The sequence below is a fragment of the Tyto alba genome, unplaced genomic scaffold, assembly GCF_018691265.1.
Source record: "Tyto alba isolate M040663 unplaced genomic scaffold, T.alba_DEE_v4.0 Super-Scaffold_44, whole genome shotgun sequence".
NCBI lineage: Eukaryota > Metazoa > Chordata > Aves > Strigiformes > Tytonidae > Tyto > Tyto alba.
The window spans coordinates 13465551-13487414 of record NW_024881320.1 but is presented as its reverse complement, the minus strand read 5'-3'; positions in this window follow the sequence as shown (position 1 = coordinate 13487414).

The window sequence follows — 21864 nt, the reverse complement described above, 5'->3', positions numbered from 1 at the left end:
GTTCTTCAAGTCTCTTGCCCAAGCACACCTGGAGCCAGGCAGTCCTGATACCTCCTTACCTCAGTGCTGCTGGTCAGGATGACTGATAAAATGAGTTTCCGAAAAGAAAGTCTGTCCAAGCTCCTGGCCAAGCTGCAACCAGAAATTAATCACAATTTCAGCAGAATATTCTCACTGCTATCCCAAAATGAAAAGGATGTTATACTCTGACTCAATCTCAACATTTTGGAGTTGTTGAAGTATTTTAGCATCTGAGTGTTCAATGTTAGATGTATTGATCTCTTCACAACAATACTATTGCATCCTGTAGTACCTCCCTACTATACTATATCATAGTAGCTGATGACTCTCCTATATATGACAAGGTCTGAACGAACATGCTGCTGTCAAGTTGTTTTCTTGTGTCTAGCAGTTTGATAACTTAAACCAGCAACTCCTTTACTGGGCACCTTCAAGTCAAGTAGGAAAACTGTTTCTCACTGCTGTGGCCAGAGCAGACACAGGGTCTAAGCCCTGTCCTCGCGAGAGCTATTGGTTACAAATAACCGTTCTAAAGCAAAAGAGGTGCTGACCCCCTTGTGCAATCGGGGCTGCAATTCCCCCAGACCCTCTGCAAAACCTCTTGCCTTTCCCCAAAGGGAAAAACAACCTTCACCGCCTCTGTCCCCCACCAGCTTTCCCTCTCCCACCTCCACATAACGTGGCTTGTGTCCCTTCCCATCACCAAGCCTGAGTGAAGCCTCTGAAGGTTGTGCTCACCCGTTATCAGCTGGCTTGAGGCTGATGTCTGGGCAGGGGTGGCACCCCAAGAAAACACTGTCCAGGCTCGTGGTTTCCCACATGTTTATAAGGGCTGGCAGCAGAACAGGAGAGCTTTGCTGCATGGGAGGCTGCTGCATCACCTGCCCACCATGTGCACCTCAGCCTGATTTTAACCAGCTCCCATATTTTGGGGGGTGGAAGGGAAAAAACAGGCAACGTGGGGAAGAGCAGAGGGCTTGTGCTGAGCAGCACGTCTTGGGGGGAAGGGAAGAGAGAGGAGGCCACTAGGGACGTGGGATACGAGATTTGCTTTTGCAGACTGAATCAAACGTTGGAAAGCTGGTGAATTAGCAGTGTTTGCTGAGCAAACGCTGCCGGGTGGGGATAGGCAGAGGAAGAGTGTTTAAGCACACAGTCCTTTATTTGCTAGCAAACATCTCCAGCTCCTCCTTTCCCTCCTCTGTTCCTCCCTGTGCCTTCCCCAGCTTGTGCTCCAAAGAGGCCGGATGATGCCTCCAAACAGGAGGAGGGATGAAATTCCCATGGGAGGGAGGAAATGTGAGAGAAGCATTTTCTTTCACCAATGTGCCTGCACCAGAGCAGCCAAGAGGATAGTGGTGGCTCACAGGAGGGGGTGGATTTTGTGTAAAAAAAAAAAAAAAATACACCCCATCTTCAGCATCGCTTCTTTGGGCAGTGTTTTCCATCTCAAAGAAGGGCTGCACGCTGGATGAAGACACTGAGGGCATTGCCAAACACAAGACACTCTGAAGGGTCTTGGGTATCACTATGGAGAAGCTTGTGGTCTTAAAGTCTTGGGGCTCAGCTGCTGCAGAGCAGAATTGCCTCTTGCAAGTCTAGATAGGTGGGTTTTTTGGCCTCACTTGACTCTTTGGGTTCTGATACTGATCTCAAGCCCCTCTCCGGGCTACAGTCTCATGGTGGGGAACTGATCTGGAAGAAGTTACCAACCCTGTTCTTGAGATGCTGTGGGGACACACTAGAACATGCATCCCTTGTCCCTTGACTGGGAGCATCCGTTCGAGGCTGAAGTGCCAGGACGCCTGTTGTGCTGAGGGCATGTCCAGATGAGACAAATATAATCTCTCTGTCACTGGGACTGGCAGATTAGGGTGGAGCTGCAGGGCTCTGGAGGAAGAAGTGAAGGCATCAGAGAGAACGGTCCAGCCGGCTGCTTTTCGCCCATTGCCTGGGGGTCAGTCAGCACTCAGATTACAGGGAGCTGCTAAAATCACCTTCTCTCACGGTGCCCATCATTTCGTCTGGTCTTGAGTGCTGGCACAGTGAGTATGATCTTTGACCATCACTGCTTGGCCCTCACTATCTCCTTGCTTACGTTCATGGAACTGTGCCTACAGCCTGATGGTCTGTGAGCAGCAGCACTGGGTGCTCCAGGATGACCTGTAGCACACCTCCACCATCCATCTGACCTGCTACCTGTGACATCTGATGAGTTTTGCTCAAAGGAGAGGAGAGAAGATGGGACCTGTAGGTCCCATCCTTTTCTGACTTCTAAGCAAGTCTAGATACATCTCCTCTGGAAACCCTGGCTGAAAAACTGGGCTGTCTTCCCACCCTGAAATTCCTCCCAGTTACCTGTTGATGTTCCATGACCCTCTGCTCCTGGGTGTTCCTAAACCTCCTCCCATATTCCTCAGGCCTCCCCACCACACTCCTGTCTGCTCCAGGCTTTGGTGAACACCTCAGTGAACTGTACCGCAAATCATCTTCCACTCCTGGCCAACTGCTGCAAAAATGTTAGGTCCAGGTTGCCACCTCCATTCATAAAACATCCCCCCCCCCCCCCCCAAGTGCTGGTCTGGCTTTTATGAAGCAATCTTAATGTTCATTCACCCTTTGAAGGCCAGGTGCTTAGACAGCAGCTGTGCTACACACGCTGCGGCCTGAATTACTCATCACTGGCAACGCGTGCATCATTCATTATTAAACTGCTTATGTGCTTGGCCTGCGGCTTCATCCAGTACCACCACAGTGGCTGCAGGAGGAATCCAGCCATCTGTAAAAGCAGCAACACCCTTCATGCCTACCTCTGTCAGCAGTGGCGTTGTCTTTCATGGTGGTGGTGGCAGCTTTAACGTGCCTCCAAGAAAGAGCCATGTCCCGGTATCCACCATGGCACCCACGCGGAGAAGGATTAGAAATGAACATGCACAAAATTAGTTCTTTCTCAAGATGTAAAGTATTGGTGGTGAGAAATCTTCAGCTGCTATAAATCAGCAAAGCTTCACTGAAGGAAGTGGAACAGTGCTGATTTACACCACCTGACAGCTTGGTCCAGCACTGGGATCTTTGTCTGGAATTCATCGGAGAAATTGTTGGGCAGGGGAACAGTCTCATTACCTTGTCCTGGTTAATGCTTTGCTTTTCTCTGGTGCATGTTGCTGTTAGGAGTTGGATCTAATTAGTCATTGCAGGAAATGCCTCAGCTTCTCCTGTTCCCCACTGCTCAGGAGGGGAAGCGGGGGGAGTTAATCCTGGCCAACGTGGGAACAAACCCTGTTGTAAAAGCAGGTCCTGATCCCATAATTTTCTCTGCAAAGAAACACGTGCCCCGGCACACCGAACCTCCCCAGCTCCAGGAAGACTTGGAAAATGCGCCTGGGCTCTCCCACCAAAACCCAGCAAGGCCAGCCTGTGAAATGCTCAGCGACACGCTGACTGTCCCATGCAGCATCAGTAACAGCCACCCGTACTCTGGCTGAGAAAACAAAAAGTGTGTGGAGAGGAGGAAATCTTCCCTGCATCTCATCGCTGCTCATGGTGTGTGAAGAGGGTTGTGAAGGAGCAGCAAGGGCCAGCTGCTGCCCAAGCGAAGGGGAACTGAGGGTGACCCCAGTGCAGGGTGCTCGTGACACCACCCTACAGCAGTCCCAGACAAGACAAGGGTCTACCCAAGGGGCTCAGTCAGGGGCAGGAGACAAGCTATTTATAGCGTGGGTCCAAGGTCCATCCAGAAGACAAAGCCAGAGACAGGCCCACCTACGAAATAGCCCAGGGAGGGGGCAAAGGCACAAGGCCCCCCTTAAATAGAGCTCCTGGGCCATGAGCAGAGGTGAGTGGCACCCCGGGGGTGGCTGGTCAGGGCAATCAGTGCTCTCAGGGCCCTAACAAGGCCCATCTCTGCATCCTCATTCCCTCCCCATGCGTTGGCTTTAGTTTTCTTCCAAGTGCAGTAAGGACGTGACCTGCCATGAGATACTCTAATCTTCAGCACCTGATCTTGTCCCCTGCTATTTTTTTGTAGTGCACCACATTTAAGGGTTTTGGTCACTGGCTGCAGAAGTGTTGGTCTGCACGTGGAGTTTAATGACTGCTTTATAGCCTGTGATGAGATGAACATGTGGAACTCATGTTCTGCAGATGCCTCTAGTCTTGTGTAGGTAACATCAGTATTAGCAGGATCGCAACCTCACAGACTGTGGTGATCTCTCCCAGGTCTACTTATGGGTCTCACAGAAATTGAGTTTACTAGCTGGGCTAATTAACTGAATTGACCTGCCTCCTTTCAATGCTGGAGCCATCTCTCCAGTCCAAGGAGCTCTTCAGCTGAGCTGTGGCAACAGGCACATGTGTGCTTTTAGCTCACACATTTGCTAGGTGCAGTCTGTCTAGCTCAAAATATCATGATGGTGGTAAGTGCTAAGACAGCACCGAGGATCTTCTCACCATGAAGACAGTTTTGATTCAGTGCAATGTATTTAGCATTACAGGCAAGACCAAGGCTCTGATTTACACTGAAGTCAAAAGGTGGGACAGGAGGATAGGAAGGAATTTACCACCTTCTGCAGCAGAACCAGCACTGAGAAATATCTCCCTATGCTTCATCAGCTGCAGTTCACAATTGGACATAAAGGCACATCATCTCCTTTTCTGGTACTGGACTAGGGCAGAGCAGACACATGTTGTGGTAGCCTACCTAACATCTTTACGGGTCAGTCTGCTGTTCTTCCTCTCCCTGTGCCTTCTCCAGGCTTTCCCAATGCTGTATGTTGGCTCCATCACACAGTCCCAGCTCCCCAGGGAGAGCTGGAAGCAGGGAGCAGTGACTGAAGGGTGAACAGGGACATCCCAGCACAGGCTGTGCTTGGGCTCAGAGAACTGCTTTGAAAACACCAGGTTTGGTCCAAATGTTTCTCTTGATGGGCTTGCTGTTTGCAGATCTAGTGCCAGTTTACGGCGTTAGTTTTCATCAGGCACAAGTACAACTCAGAGAGAAACCAACTGGGAGTCTGGCAGAGGATTGCACATGCCATATATTCACTGTCCCTGGAAACCAGTGCAGGTCCCCCGTGGTGAGACAGGCAGCAACGCATCCCCACTGGTGGATGATGCCAATCCCTTCCCCTTTACTGGGCTTCGTACCTTCACGAATGCCAGCTGGGTCTGGACTGCGGCTGGCAGCAGGAGCATCCACAAAGCCTTACCAGATCTGCAGCCAGCTTGCCTGGGCCAGGATGGGAGATTGTTCTTTCTGTGGAGAGCTCAGCATGGTAACTTCTCTTATCAGTTAATGAAGGCTGATAACCAGTTGCTTCCACCAGTTGCGAGTTCTTGGGATCACACCTAAAGACTTCACATGAATAAGCCCCTATGGGGTGAAGCACTGAACACCAACAGATCCAACCTGTTCACTGTTCTTCAATTCGCTGCGGTTGAAATTTTGGCCAGAGCAAGGGCAGCTTCCGAAATCCCCACAGCTTTTTGAAATTCTGCATGTTCAGTCATGATGTTTTCCTTCCTGAAATACAGTGAGAGAGACCATCCTCACAACACGTCAAGCGTTGGCATCGTGGCTTGGAGCCAAGCACCCCCTGGTCCTGTACAAGGCCATTCAGCTGAACAGCTGCCTGACCTTCAGAGTCAAAATCATGGGCAAAGGAGCTATTTTTATCCCAGAGAGTTGGCGACTGAGAGCACGGGCAGGTATTCTCACCACCCAGCTGTCAGCACCTCCCGTGTCTGCAGAGGGTGATTCATAGCCCGGTGCTCCGAGACGTTCCCTCTGTGGGCAAATCTCTCCTCGCTAAATGTGGGAGAAGATGAACCTCTGCCTCTGTGGCCGGCAGCTGGTGAGGATGCTGCTCTGCTGACCTTTGTACTGGTCCAGTTACACCCACCCGGATCTGTGGTGGGGTCTCCAGCCCACGCTGATCTCCTGGCTGGTCCCCTGGTGACACTTGCTGACACCAGCTCCAGCAGCCCTCGGCCCGGGCGTGGGTGTGAGACCCTCCAACGTTGGCTGACTCCTCAGCCCTTCTCTCCTGAAGGGCTTTGCCATATGCCTTACACCTGGAGCTGAATAGACCATGAATAAAGCTTCCTGGAATCAAAAACCATATCAGAAAAGTCAGGGAGAGCTGAAAAAACCTCCAGCGTGGGGCAGGTGTGGCACACATAAAGATGCACGTGTGTGCATGCACACACACGCTGCTCCCCATCTCCTCAGGCTCCTCCTGCTCCTGCTCTCTCTTTCATTCTTCTGAAATAAAACTTGATGATTTCTAGGCTTTGTTGGTGGTTAGGAGGACACTGGATAGAGTCTGAGAAAGTGAAAGAGGGTGCACGGGGCTGCAGGAGGAGAAGGAGGGGAGAGCAGGAGAAGGAGGGATTCTCGGTATCTACAAGGGAATTAAAGCGCTTTTACTAGAGTGAAGAAATCAGCTAAAGAATGGCAGGCTAACAAAAGCAGCAAGGCTATGGACAAGTCGCTCTGAATAGATCCAGATCCCCTTAAGTTTGTAACACCCCCTACACACTTCTTTTTATCCCTTCCCCCCCTTAAGCCTTTGCTCCTCACTCCTTCCAAGAACAAATGCAGCACAGGGGGAGAAAAAAAAAAAAAAAAAAAAAAAAAAAAACAAGCGGGAGGGGAGGAGTGGAAGAAAGCTAAAAAAAATCAAATAAAATAAAAGGTAATCCTCAGCCACTTTGCCCCTCTGGGGGCTGCTCTGGGCCAGATTAAAGGTCCGGTGTGAAACCATTCTGCTATTCAGATGCGATAAGCAGGATTTACAAGCAAAGAGAAAGAGAGAAAAGAATGGGCGAGAGGAGAAAAGGAGAATTATTTGTGTCTCTTAATACTTGTTAAGCACTTCTCTTTTGCTAGACCAGACAAGACACAGCTATGCTCAAAGTCCATGCACAATCCTGCCCGCTTGTCCAACACTCCCCCCCACCCCACCCCACACCCCCCCACACCCCCGTTCCCCTCCCTCCCTGCCTTCCACTTTGGTTTGCTTTCCCCCTGCCCCCATCTAAAGCGAGTAGGCAACACTTTGTTGCTACTGAGCTGAAATTGGTCTCCTCTCCGAGCGGCACACAAAGAGAATGGCAATTAACCTTCCTGTTCCCTGGTGACAGCGATCTAATCAGCGCTGCGCCCAGGCCTGTGCCAGCAGCTCAAAGGCAACAGCTTTTGTGCAGGGGTTGGGGAGCATGGGGAGGGGGGGGCTTTCGGCTGGGCCATGGGGTGGGTGCTCCGTGGACAACCAGCTTGGATTATTTCAGGCCAACCAGCTCGAGCTGGCAAGGAAGGCTCTTTGGTCAGCATGGTGAGAAGACCTTGGCGGCTGAGGCTGGTATGAATCGGGGCCACCACCCTCCATAAGAAGTAAGAAATGGACCTGTTGGAGCAGAGGAGGCCACAAAAATGATCAGAAGGCTGGAAAAGAGGCTGAGAGAGTTGGAGAAGAGAAGGCTCCAGGGAGACCTTAGGGCAGCCTTCCAGTGCTTAAAGGGGGGACGGGAAAGGTGGGGAGGGACTTATTAGCAGGGTCTGTAGTGATAGGACAAGAGGGAACGGTTTTACACTAAAAGAGGGTAGATTCAGACTAGATATAAGGAAGAAATTTTTTATGATGAGGGTCATGAAACACTGGCACAGGTTGCCCAGAGAGGTGGTAGATGCCCCATCGCTGGAAACATTTAAGGCCAGGTTGGACGGGGCTTTGAGCAACCTGGTCTAGTGGAAGGTGTCCCTGCCCATGCCGGGGTTTGGAACGAGATGATCTTTAAAGTCCCTTCCAACCCAAACCATTCTATGATCCTATGAAATTCTGTCCAGGTGCAGACCTGGACTAGGTAGTCCTAATTGCTGGTGGCCCAGTAGCACACGCCCACTGAAGCCAGAGGGCAGCAGCAGCATGATGCTACAAAGATGTTGCAAGAGGTGTGGGGTTGGGGTGGTGGAGCCCCCAGAGCTGAGCACTGTGTGGAGCTGAACAGCCCCAATGGTCCTTAGGCTCGCAGCCCAAGGAAACCTGAGTGCTTGGATTCTTCTCAGCGCTGCCGCTCGTGGGAGGTTAATCAGTCCTTGCTGCTTCTTCATGTACTTCAGAATTGGATGACGGGAGAACAGTTCTTGTGGGAGGAAGGAGGGAAAGGCCAGCCCAGCCTCCCATCACCATCACTATTCTCTGGACGAGGAAGGCACTTGTGGTGTTTCATAGCCAAGAACTACACACTGGGACCTGCAAAGATAGTCCTTGGTTTTAAAACTTCTACATAAACTTGTAAGCTTTTTTTTATTATTATTTTTAAAGTGGAAAATAGGGTTGTTAGAAAAGCCTCAACCATCCTTTACAAAAGAACCACTATTCACCAGTGACACTTTCCAGCAATCCTCCTCCACTCCATATTTTTTCATTTTTGCTAGAGCTGGGGTTGAGAAACAGCTAGTGCATTATTAAAAGACCAAGACGTAAGCGTTGGATTTGTGCTACGTTCAAGGGAGAAAACATGAACCTCCTGCAGGCCAGTCAAAAATTGAGAAATGTTTTATTTTTTTAAATCTCTGAAAAATACATCTGTTGACCCATGCTCTAATTGTGACCATGGATCCAAGTAACCGAAGCAGAGATCTCAGAATCAGCCTTTTGCTTTCTCACAAGCTTGATCTTACATCCCAGCAATGCAGGAAAATGACAGTGAAATGTCCTCATGCATGCAAAAAAACCTAAAAAACAACCCAAATAAACACCACCACCACCCCAAAGCAAACAAACCAACCAATCCCCTCAACTCTCTTTTTTTCTTCTCTCGATCTAAGGAAAAAATTAATCTTAAAACTGTCACTGGAGTTTTCTCAAGCAGTGAAAATTCACCTGATTCTCATGTGTTAGAATAAAACTTTCCTACTGCAGTGGAGCAGGAGACCTGTACCTACACCTTGAGGACATCCTGATGGCTGTTCCAGCTTGGAGGTTTGACATCATTGCCCATCCCATCCATATGGGACGCATTGCCCACAATCACCTGCTTAAAAACCAATTCCTGGTAAAGTCTGTAGGCTGCGGCGCTTAAAGTTTCAAACCTTCTGGTGGTGAGGGCTCTTCTATTGGTCTTCTCCAGAGCCCAGCACATCTCGGGGCAAGTCAGCACGACCCAGCTGCAGAGGATAGTAAGCTAGAAAGGCGCCAACACCTGTAGCTTCCTAACTTGCCTAGGGGCCTCGCTGCTCAGGTTTAGCCCTTGTGTGCCCCAGCTGGGAGGAGAGGAGTTGCTTGAGGGAATCCTCCTCCCCAGCTCACCTCGGGCCAACCATTAAGAAGGTGATCAAGCCGCTGCCCTCTGCCTCTCTGTTCTGCAGTGCTTCGGGGCACGATTGCATCTACCTCAGGCAGATAGGCACCAACATCTCAATTACACCTAAGGAGGAGCGTAATTGAGCCTAAATTGATTCAAACAGAGGCAATTAAAGCAAAACTCAGATCCCCGCTGGGAAGCGAAGGCACAGCTTATTTTTAACTCATAACCACAACAAAAATAATAATTAAAGGGCAGGATTACAGCCCTCCCCTTCAGCCGGAGCGGCAGAGTAAGCTAACGGGTCGAACGGCCGTGCAGGGCTCGCCCTCACCCGCAGGCTGGGGCGCGGAGGGGCGCGGAGGGGCGCGGAGGGAGGGGCGCGGAGCAGGGGCCCTTCAGCACCACGGCCAGCGGCCGCGCGGCGCCGGGCGCTCCCCGCCTATAACGCCCTCCCGAACGGCCCCGGGCTCCTGCCGCCCCCTTCTCTCCAGCAAGGCAGCAGCCGGCCAGGCGCCGAGCCAGCGGAGCCTCCGCGGGACGTTTCGCCCCGTGTCGGAAAGGACACGGAGAAGGGTTGCGGGGGGGAAGAGGCTTCGCCCGCTCTGGGTTTGGTGGGGACCTGGAGGGCGGCTGCATCGGCATCGCTCCATACGGAGAGCAAACAAGAAGCATCAATTAGGAGTAATTGCCACCCCCTCCCCATAACTTAAGACGCTAATATTAGGCTTCATTTTTAAGAAAGGTAATTTGATGACCATAAATTACAATTATAAAAACTTCATTAGCGTTGGTAGCAATCCATCCGCCATTGTTCTAATTACACACTGTAGGAGTAATGAATGCTAATGGTTTAATGTACAATAATTACCACAATTGAAAAATAATAATAATACAGAACAACCTCAGTTATCCAAATGTCACAGGGGATGTGGAATGGGTTGGGGTAATCGTGGCTTCAGATAATTGAGGGGCTCTTCAGCATGATTAATAGGTGATGTGACCTCTGGGTGGGGAATGAGGAGTTTTAAATGAATGCAATGTGGTCAAGTGAGGTAAGGCATTGTGCAGAGAAAAAAAAAAAATATCAGGCATCTTCTGTCTTAGCTTTGAATTTTACTGGACATTTTCGATCTGAAGTAAATTTATTGGTTTTGCAACTGAACTGTGCCACCTCCTGATGATTTTCAGGTGTGGTTGGCAGGGTTTAAAGCAGAAATACAAGTCTGTGTTTGACATGCTGGGCAGAGCACAAGAGGCAATTTCAGCCCTTGCAGCACAGCAATGACACTGAATAGTAGGATATTTCAGGTGGGACCGGACCTCAGGAGGTCTCTAATCCAACCTCCTGTTCAAAACAAGCCCAACACTGAATTCAGATGGGGTTTTTCAGGGATTTGTCCAGCTAGTTCTTGAACCTTCGAGGATGGGGATCCCATAATTTCCTTTGGCTGTTGTTCCACTGCTCATTTATTTATTCTCACAGTGAAATTTATTTCCTTATATCCCATCAGATCCTCCCCTGCCTCAGTTTACACCCACCTCCTCTCCTGGCAGGCACCTCAACCAAAAACTTGAACACCTCCAGTTTCCTCCGCCTCTCCTCCCTCCAGTCCCCTGACCATGTCTACATCCCTGTGCTGAATTCACACCCGTTTATCTACATCTTTCTTCCACTTACTTATTTATCAACATCTTAGTCTACCCCAGGCTCATTGTTTTGCATTTGTCCTTGTAAAATTCCACAGGTTTCCTACCAGCCAATTTCTCTACCCCACCCAGATCTCTCTGAAAGGCTGCCCTGCCCCAGAACAGGATAAGCCCCACAGTTTCCCGTCACTCAGAAACTTGATGAGGAGCATCCCACCTCATCCTCCAAGCCACATACTGCGGAGGATGAACACATGAAACAGGAGAGGTCTCGGGACAGATCCCAGAATAACTCTGCTTGTAACATAAGATAAAGATGAAATAAAAGGATTGACCCCAGCAATCATTCCTTTCAATGGCTTGCTCCATTTGCTCCTACATTTGATCCTATTCAGAGGAACTTATCTTGTAAATAAAACTGTGGGATTTTCTCTGTTATCCTCCAGCAGCAGGCTGAAATCTGTCAACTGGATCAGTTACCTTGCCAGGTCACTCTGCCACCCTGGCTTTGCTTAAGTTGGGACACAAAATCAGCCTGAAATAGTTTCAACATCTGCCTTTCTACAAGCAGTGTGAGACTGTGTACCCTCACCAAGTTATTTCACGGTAGGAATGGGTTTATCATAGGAAATCAGTTTGCTATCTCCCCTTCCTCTGATATGGGCTGCACAGAGAATATGAAAAACATTACAGACGACAGAATGTGATTAAAGAAGAAAGAAACCAAGTCACCAAAAGAGATAACAAAGCAAGTCTGTTGTGTCAGGAAGCAGAAAGCAGATACTGGAAGTGCAGAACTACGGATCACCAAAAAGGGACTCCCAGAGCTCCTCAGGATTGGTACAAGCTGAGCATCCAAGCAGACCCCTGATGCTCTGTGCTCAAAAGTGAAGCACGTCTCGAAGAGCTCCGCTAGCTCTCCCCTGAACACCTTGCAGCACGCTCCTGCAGACGGGCTGCATGCCAAGGCTCTCCAGGGACTTGGTGCTTCTGAGTTTGGTTGGTTGGTGTGAGGGACCAAGAGACTTGGATGTCATTTTGACAGGTCAGGTTTAGGCTTTTTCATTCTTGCCTTGATAAGCAGCCTGATAGGAAAGGAAACGTTGGGAGAAATCAGGTTTTATGATTCATTGCTACAGGGTTTAGAAGGTGCCACCTAACCACCCCACAGTCTTTTCTAGCCTTGACCAAAGTCCTGTGACTAAAGCAACGTGATGAGAGCTTCCTGCTAAAACATCCCTAAGAAACAGCAAGCTGGGGTTGAGAAAGTATTGGGCTTTGGGCTCTTATTCCTGCTGACATAACAGAATGCAGAAAAGCTCACTCATGCTGTGTTGACATCTCTTGGAGCAGCCCAGGTTTAGGCATCATCTCCCACAGACCTGCAACCAGCCCGATAAGACATCTCTGCAGACTGAAAAGCAGATCCCATCCATGTCCCACAGTCTGATTAGGAACAATGAATTCCTGATACGCTTCCTCTTTAATAGGATCCTAATTTATAAGAATGTAGATAATATATCAATGGAAATTAACTTCACACTTTCCTTATACTGGTAGGTTGAGCTGCAGGTGAGTGCAATGTAATTAAGAAATTAAAAGGTAATTTCCACATATGCTATCTGCTAATCTAATTTGGCAATCATTTAATTTACAGCAGGGGACTGGCAAGGAGGTAAGCCAAAATAAATAAGATAATACTACATTTAATCGCTCAGTGGAATGGTAATGGAATGGAGTGGGGTTTGCGCAGAGCCACAGGGAGAGGTGTGGTGACCCCTGTGGTGCTGCTGATTGAAAGCAAGACTTGCTTTTAATTTCACTTCTATAAGAGTTCAAACTTTCAGCCACTGTCACCAAGTTTCCTCAATTTCTGATTTTTAAAATATTTTTTCTTAAAGTTAGCTTTAAACAATCCCTCTTAAAACTTTTGTTCTCTTTTCTGTAGTTAAGTGTTTTTATGGTACTTGACAATTTTGATTTCTTGATCCCCACAGAAGAGTGAGAGTTTTCTTCTGGGCCACTGAATCATTTCCCATTTTCTTCCTATTCACAGCAGCTGGGATGTACAGAGAAGTTAACCACGAGTAGCACTGCACTGAGAAACCCCTGGGGAAACTGAGGCACAGACTGATCAAAAGCAGAGCTTCTCAGTGGCTTTAGCCCACAGCCCTCATCATAGCCAGCCCCAAGGGAGGGACAACTCATGGGTCACCAGCTGGAGAGCACAGTTATGCCAAGGGATGGTTTGGGCCAAGGAGGGGAGATAAAGTCCCTGGGATGCAGAGATTTGCTGCTGCACGGCCCCCACTGCCGCCACAACCACTGGACATCAAGGCTGCCCCTCTTTAGGGTGCTCAGCCCTGGGTCTCCCGTGTCAGACAGCACCCAGGGACAGTGGTGGGACGAGGTCGAGCATCCTCCATGCCCCACGCTACATCTCGTCCAACCCAGATGAGTGAGAGTGCAGATTTATGACAAGGACCCCCTCGGTGCTCTCCTTTCCCTGCCAGCTCTCCTGCCTGGGATGACGCACTGCCAGATTGCAGTGTCCTTGCTTGTGGGGCAGTGGGGTGGAACCAGCAGGTTTGGGCTCTCCAAGCAGAGGTGTTATCTCTCAGGCAGGACCCAGGGCATGAAAGGGGAGGGCGTGGGAAGCCCCCCAGGAATTGCCCACACCCAGCTTTCAGGGGCTCCCGGGACATCCTGAGCAGCACTTTGCATCCCAGAGCCCTTGGCTCCTTCTCTTCAAAATTATGCACAACACCAAACCCAGAGAGGATGGCTCCAGAGCAGCCGGGCATGCCAGAGAGGGTGAGTCTCTTCCTCCACGACACACAGAGCTCCCCTGAACCTTGCTGAGCTGCAGGTGCCCGGAGGGAGGATGCAGGGGAGAGGATTTGGGCTCAGTATCTTCGCTGTGGGAACACCTGGAGCCATGCATGCCAGAGCCTGCCTCAATAGAGGCAGGAGCGCCCTGCCCCAGGGCCTCAGCAGGGAATGCTCTTCATGTAACTCTGGCTTTTTGTTCCAAAACCTGAGCTGTGGAGGGGGGGAATGCTTCCCACCTCCCTGCTGGAGCCCGTCCCCTCCTCCACCCCCTGTGTCCCCCCATGCAGAAGCTGAGAGGCTTCCTCTGATTCCCTGGGGTCCCAGAAGCATTCATATGGGAGCTTAATCCTCCAGAGACATGGGGACATGAGGATTACCGGTGGACCTGGAGAGATGAGGCCCATCTCCCCTCCGAGCAATTTGGCTGCCGAGGTAGCGATGCAGCCACCGTCCCACCAGACTCTTCTGGAGACCCCGTGTCCATCCAGGCCAAGCAGGAGAGCAAGGACCAAAGTGTAGACCTGTGCCTCCATGGTAAGAGGACTTTGGTGACTGCTGTGACACCCCTAAATGGGGCTGCATTATGTCCTGTCACTAATTTATCTGATAAGTTGCAGCCTGCTTTTGTCAAATGAATTATTCCCAATTTATAGGGAGGTTATATTTGTACTCTTCAAGCCGCTCTAGAAATGGTCAAATAATATTTGCCCAGCAAATTGTTAAACGGCAATTCTTCTGTCACTCGTTGAGTAAATTATTCACTGAGCACTTGTTTACTCCGTGCCGGCGCTCCCTGCCTGCTGCCTGCCTGTTACCCAGCCGCTGCCGCGCGGGCAGGCAGGAGCAGGAGGGCACCTGAGCAAACAGGCTCTCAGGAAGCTGGCTGAGGTGCCCACGGGGTGCCCACACATGCACACTGCACCCACGCGTGTCCTGAGTCTGCTCCTGCTGCCACTGGTTTTCATTGACTCAGGGGATGAACTTCTGGGCCAACAGACAGAGGAACGTGCCGCCGCGTGTGCAGGTGGGAGATGAGCTGGGAGGAGAGATGGGCTGCCTGGGAGAAGTCCACAGGTCTGAGCTTCGCTGGCAGAGGAGATATTGCCAGAGCAATCCTGTTACTTCCCTCAGTCCTGGAAAGAGAAGATCAGTTGGGTGATTATAGGTCTAAAATCCTCTGGGCTGTAGATTCTCGGTAGATCATCACATTCATAAAACTAAATATTACTGTCCACTTCTTTTTCTAATTTTTCCTCCTCTCCTCATTGCTGCACCCCTCTACTCCTGAGACACACATCTGCTCTCCTGCCTTGGAGGGAAGGGATGATGTCTCCAGGCTGCAGCAGTAGGGAAGTGTGTCCTAAACTCCTCTGTGTAGGGAAACAGCTCAGGCCCCACTGAAATCAGAGTGGGGGCTCAGACCGCCTGACCCCAGGAGGGCTCCAGCCCAGGGCTGAAGTAAGCTACTTTCCTTTGAGGGATGACAACCAGCAATGCAGATAAAGAACATGGACAGAGTGTACATGTCACCTTGAAATATTGCCCAAGAAGTGGGGGAGCCATTGAAAGTAATTGACATTTTAAATGAACAATTGTAAAACCATTCTTTAAAAAAAAAAAAAAAAAGAAATCTGCTTTCATTTTAACCACTTAAAAATTCAGGGGGTGTTGGGTTGTAGGATTTTTTGCTTGGTGGGTGTTTTTGCCAGTATATCTCTGGTTTTTATCTGGGGTTTCTGGGAGCAGAGGAATACTGTTTTAAAACTGCAGCTTTCCCTGATACTCCAGCAACAGAAGTGTCTTTTGCAGACCACGTTTCAGTTTCTAGCTAAAACTGTCTGCGTGTTCCTACTTAGCCAAGGAAACACCTTCCACCCAGCTGTTAAAAGTTTAGGTGAAGAAACGTTAGCCAAACCCCAGCCATGAAAAACCTGCAGAGAAATAATATCTACTTTGTCACATTCGAGGTACCATCTGCCTGCTGCCTCCGCAGTTTCCAGGGAGGTATGGCAGGAGCTCACTGGGCTCTGTGTCCCAGTGTCCCCTGTCTGCCTGGGGCCTGTGGTCCCGTCTCCCCATCTCTCTCCTCCCTCCATCTCTCCCATTTTTCCTGTCTTGCTGCGAGAATTCTTTCCCTTCACCCTCTATCTGTTTTGATTGTTTTCCTCCTTTAATCCCCCTCCCACACCTCCCTCCCTTTCTAGGGATTGCTGTTCGCTTTATCTTTGCATTAATCTAATCCCACCTTTCGGTTTTCCTCCAAAATAATCCAACCCACTGACCATCCCACTTGCCACTCCATGACACGGGGATGATCCTGCCCTGCCCAGGGTCACCCACCCCAGGAATTCCACGGTCCTGCCCCGTGCCCTACGCTAGACTGAGCCCAGAGCATCTCCTCCCTGTGCAACAGGTCTCCACCTCCTACCAGAGTCATCTTCCAGCCATCCACCCACCTCCCTCCTGGATGAGGCCACCAGCTACATCCCCATGCCAAAATGAGCTGTTACCTGCCGGTCACAGTCTGTGCACCACCCGCTCTTCCAGGAGTAGCTGCCAGCATTCATCACAGTCCCCTTCAGAGCACCAAAAACCTCCCTTTCCCTTTCTTCTACTCCTTCCCTTTCTTCTTCCCCTTCCCTTTCCCTTTCCCTTTCCCTATCCCTTCCCCTTTCCTTCCCTTCTCTACACACATGCACACGCATGCACACGCACACACACACGCGTGCACACACACCTCCCCTCCCTGCCCAGAGCTGCTGTGCGAGAGGATGTATTACATATGCATGGCCTGGGATGGTCCAGGCTCTCCAGCCAGTAATTCACTGATTGGAAAATGTTCCAGGGAAGGGGCTGAGGACCTAGAGGCAGGAGCGGGGGGGAGCCAAGGCAGGGGGGAGCTGGGAGGGATGAGATGGGAGTTCTCAAACTGCGAGTCCTAATACTAAGCATGTGGCCATATATTATTTTAATAAAGCCAGCACATCCTGCGCTCACGACAGCTGCTGTTCCCTTTCTCTCATCCTGTGAATCTCATTTATTCCTCATTAGCAAAATCACCTGTTTGTCAAATAGGGACAGAGCTGTAAGACATTAAATTGTGCGAAGGCTGGCGGGGGCCTGGGGAGCGCAGGGAAGAGTGGGAGCGAGAAGTGCCAGGCAGCCCAGCTCCTGCTCACAGATTGAAGCCAGGACTTGACGAAGATCTCTTGAAGGGTGAGATGGAAACGAGGATTTGGGGGAGTGGATTATGCAGCATCTTCAAGTGCTCTCATATTTTTTTCCCTGTCTGTTCTCAGCATCCTGGGAAATGATGCTTTGCAGAGCTAAGGGTATGGGGTGGGCGCTCAGCACCTACATACAGGAGGGTTCAGATACACCCAATCCATGGTCACCTATCACCTCCTGAGCAGCAAACAATTTAACTCCATGGTCACCCGTCAGCAAACTATTTCCCCTTTTGGAAGAGGTCCGGTACAAAATTTCATCTGATTCACTTTTATTGGTTTGGCTTTTCTTTAAATTGAGTGAAGACGTTGGTGGGATTGACCTGTTCTTTCAAAGAAACAGGGTTTTGATGAATCAGGACTTTCCACTAACATCATAAAAAAATCCCTGGACTGCATTAAATTAAGTGTCTGTCGCCTCACCAGCCTGGCAATGGAGTCTTTTTCTGCTGGTTTTGCAGCTTACTTGATGCTTTTCCTAATGCCAGCCCTGGCTTTTCCCTTTATCAGTTGACTGACATGAGGGGAAACAGCTGGCTGAGAATCAAGCTTTCTGGTTTGCTGAAATTCTCCCTGTTTTTTGGAGATTTGGAGTTTTGGTTCAAATTGGAACCAACCCAACCATGTGTGCATGAAAGATACGGAGAGAAACTTGGGGAGGTTGGGGAGATCTCAGCCCCCAGCCCTCCCACACGGCTCTGGTGTTCCTGCCTACCTCCTTGCCAAATGCCGGGGGCAAAGACCCAGGCGGCAGCTCCCATGTGTCCTGCCTCTTCAGGAAAGCCTGAACCTCCAAATTTTTTCCCAGGAGTCTATTTTGCATTTTGGAAAACTCCAGCTAACATGGGAGGGTTTGATCCCAGGGAGGTGGAGTTCAGGGATGTGCCATGGGACCATATGACCGGCTCTGTAGCTGAGGTCCTTCCAGAGGGACATCTACTGACCCCCCGCTCTCTGACCCCCAGTCTGGGGTCTGCAACAGGAGTCACCAGCTCTCAGGAAGGTCATTTTTAAACTTGAGGAAAATTAAGGATTAGGGGGTGACGATCATGTCTGTGCACATTTTTTCTTATTCTATTTTTTCCTACTTAATGTCTTTCCTCCTCCTTTATCTTTTTGTGTTGTTCTGACCATCCCTCCATCTTCTCTTCATCATCTTGCATTTTCTCATGTTTCCCTTCCCCATGACACTTTCCTCTACGCCCTCCCCGCTCTCCCACCCATTTCCCCATCCAGCTCCTTTCCCCCACGTCTCCACCTTCCCTCTGCTGTTGAAGTCCTTCCTCCCTACCCTCTGCACATCTCTCCATCTCCACCTCACAACCTGTTCCCATCTAGAAGGACGTACATAAGGACATCCAGTGTCCCAGCCTCGTGGCCCACAAGTCCCGCACCACCAAGCCCAGCCCACTTCTTAAACTGGTCCTTTGGGGGACCCTTCATTACCCACCTCCAGGCTGGCTGCAAGGCTGGAGGGACAACAGTGACACCCCTCCACCGAGCTTGCAGCTGCCTTTAATCCACCTTCTCAGCTCCGCTCCCCGTTGCAGAGCAGGAAAGGCAAAACCTGCCTGCGCAGGGGCTGGGAGCTCCCAGCATGGATGAGCTGCACCCAACACCCATGTCCAGAGGGATGGATGTGGTCCCATCATCCCTCACCCCTTCCTGGCCACCTTCCCATGGGCACCAGCCGCGTCCTCGCTCCACAGAGCAGCCCCGCGTCCCCCCTTCCCCACCCGCGCCACCATCACGTGTCGATGCCACCGTGTCCCCCCCGCCCTCGTCCCCCCCCCCCTTCCCTCCTCTCTCTGAAAGTCATCAGGCCTAGCGAGGTCTTCTCCCACTTATGCAGCTCATGAATATTTAACAGCATCTGCTCTGGAGGCGATAAAGCCTACCAATCCTTGACAAATATGGCCTAATCTTTTCAATTTCGGGGTGCAAATATTCCTTCAGAGTCCTGTTTGTCACCTAGATTAATGACTCCGGCTCCCATAATCCTTTGGTGCTAATTCAAGTGGTGGCTACCAGGACAGCGCATGGCGGAGGGATGCTGGGACACATATGAAGGAGAGATTACTCACTTGAGGGCCCTTTGCTGCAGGGTTTTGTTCCTCCGTTGGCAGTGGGGACGAGGAGGGGCGCCTGGGTGTTTGTTTGTTTTTCCCTCTTCGTAGCTGCTGAATATCCATGCCGGATCCGGTGCAGGCAAGGGGGGGATGCTGCCATGAGGAGGGAGGGATGGCTCCCCGATTCCCCCTGCTTTCCCCCCCAGGGATGGGGTGCGATGGGAGACATGGGCTTGTCTCCAACCCCGGCTCCTCATTTTTTGTCACCTGATGCAGATAGCGGCTACAGGGCCACCAGACTTGCTTTCCAGCCGCCCTCCAAGCCTGGATGTGCTCCGAGGCTCCGCTTAAGTTAAGCCCTATCCCAAGGACTGGAGGCTGAGCCCTGGGAGGCGTCAGCCAGAGAAAAAACTTCTCTGCCATAGTCCAGTCCGGCCCAGCACTGCTGGTCCCATGCCAGGACCCCTCTTTGCATGGTGGTGTCTGCCCAGGGAGGGATGCAGGGCTGGGCAATGCTCAGCTCTCGGCCACGGTCCGGTAGGAGAGGTGGTGGTTTTGGCCCAGCTCTGGCCGCTGTTGGATCTGATGGCACGGTGTGAGAGACACAGCAGTCACCCCAGCCAACACACAGCAGAAGCCCACGTGCCTCTGGGCACATAAGACCGGCTGCTCATATTTATTTATTCCCTGATCAAGAGAGAAAAATACAGAGGGGAACGAGCAGCGACGGGTGGGAGGGCAGGGAGAAGGAGGGAAGGGGTGGAAATCAATGCCAGAGCTGATCAGTGGTATTGACAACTTCGCTAAGGGGCTGACGGCTCCCATTCATCGCCCCCGCGCCCGCAGGGGCTGCCCCCGCTGCGGGGGGCTGCCGGAGGGACGCCCGCAGCCCGGCTAAACACAGCCAAACGTCAGCGAAGGCATTAACGGCCAGCCAGAAATCGAAGATTTGTTATTATCCAGCAGTGGAACAATAGCCTGGCTGGGTATATTCATCACCGCTCCAGCCCTCGGGGGTGGAAATATGTTGAGATTGCAGATTATTTATTTATACTGGGGAGATGGGGGATGCTGGCGGCGCGGAGGAAGGAGTTTCTTCCTCTCTGCGTGTGCCACTGCTCGACACCGACCCATCCAAGGGCTCTGGGGGCTGCCTGAGGCTGAGAACCGTGTGCTGATTTACAGCAAATTGAGGGCCTGGGTTTTGGAGCATCCTTTGGATAAAGAACAGAAAGAAACATTGAGACTTACTGGAAATTTGGCTGGTGAAACTCTCAACAGCATCAGTTTGTGCCACTGTTTGTGTCGCAGGAGTGCGGCTGTGTGCACAGGCAGGTTTGCAAGGAAGGATCTTGAGATGCAAAACTCTTAGAGAGAGGGTCCAGAGAAACTTCTGGTCCTCTTGACACAAAATTATTCACACAGTTCTCTCTTATGGAAGTATCTGAAAGGCTCCAGTGTGGGGGATGTGAAACCATGAAGGCTCTCATAAACAGGATTTTTTTTTTTTTTTCCTCTGTCTAATAAGAGTTGTTAGGGATTGGACAGCCCTAAAATAACGGGTCTGCTCTGTACCAGGGAGCTGGATGTTCCCCTGAAAAATTACTTAATTTGGGTGTAGGAACCCTCTGAGATCAAGAGATTGGACCAAAAACCTTTCTCCAGTGGTGGTAGCAACCTTAGGTGCATGCTAGAAGCTGGTCCCAAGGAAAACATGCTTGCTGGATGGGAAAAACTTTCACCTGATACAGGGAACTGCAGAGCACAGTGAATATTTATGGCTCACGAGCAGGAAGGAGTTATTTTTAGTTTTGTTTTACAGTTCTGTGGCAGAAAATGCTTTCTCAGCCAGACAAAAATAATATTGTGGATAAAATGAAAGTATGAAAACATCTTTTTTTTTTGTAAGCAAAATCAGAAAAATGTTACTTTTCACTAGTCAGAAACAGAAGAAAACTTTTAAACAAATCAAAAGAAAATCTCTGGGTTTGTTTCCTCCTCAAAATACTTTGGAAGACAAAACTACAGACCCTGTTTCCTGACTCGGCGCTTCATTTTGGCTCTGCAGCTAACGGTTGCTGCGGCTCTTGTTTTCCCTTACCTGACTCCCACACCTGCTACCGACTTTCGCTGGATGATTCACGTTGGGGATTCAGGACAGAGTTTGCAGCCCCAGCTCCTGGGGGTGTGTGAGCTTCCCGAGCCCCCCAGGGTACCCACAGCAAGGACTAGGAGTGAGGTGTGGCCGCCCTGGGGAGCGATGCTGGTCCCAGGACAGCCAAAGCCCGCGGAGACTCCATGGGGGTTTAGGTTGAATTGGGATTTGAAGCCCTGGGGAAGAAAGAAGGAAGAGGGAGGGATGGGGAGTCCCACACTGGGGGATAAGGAGGCAGGGTTAGTTCCAAAGCCCTGACTCCAGTACAGCACCTCCAAGCAAAGTTGAAAAGCCTGGCTCAGGAGAATAGAAGCCCGCTGCAATCTAGGGGATGGTCCAAGCAGTGCTCCCTCCATCTAACCTGCTCCCCAACCCCCATCACCCCGCCTTATCCCTGGAACAAAAAAAAAAAAAAAAAAAATCAAGCCCCCACCCCTGCACACCCCACCACCACCACCACTTTGGTCCCCGTGCAGGGCTGAGGGTCTGTGCCATCGAAGCTGTGAAGCTGCGCCAAAGAGCAGCATCAGCCCCGTTTCGCGCTCAGCCCCTCCGTGCCGTGCTGCCCCTGCAAGGTGGGGGTACGGGGGTGCCGGCGTGCTGG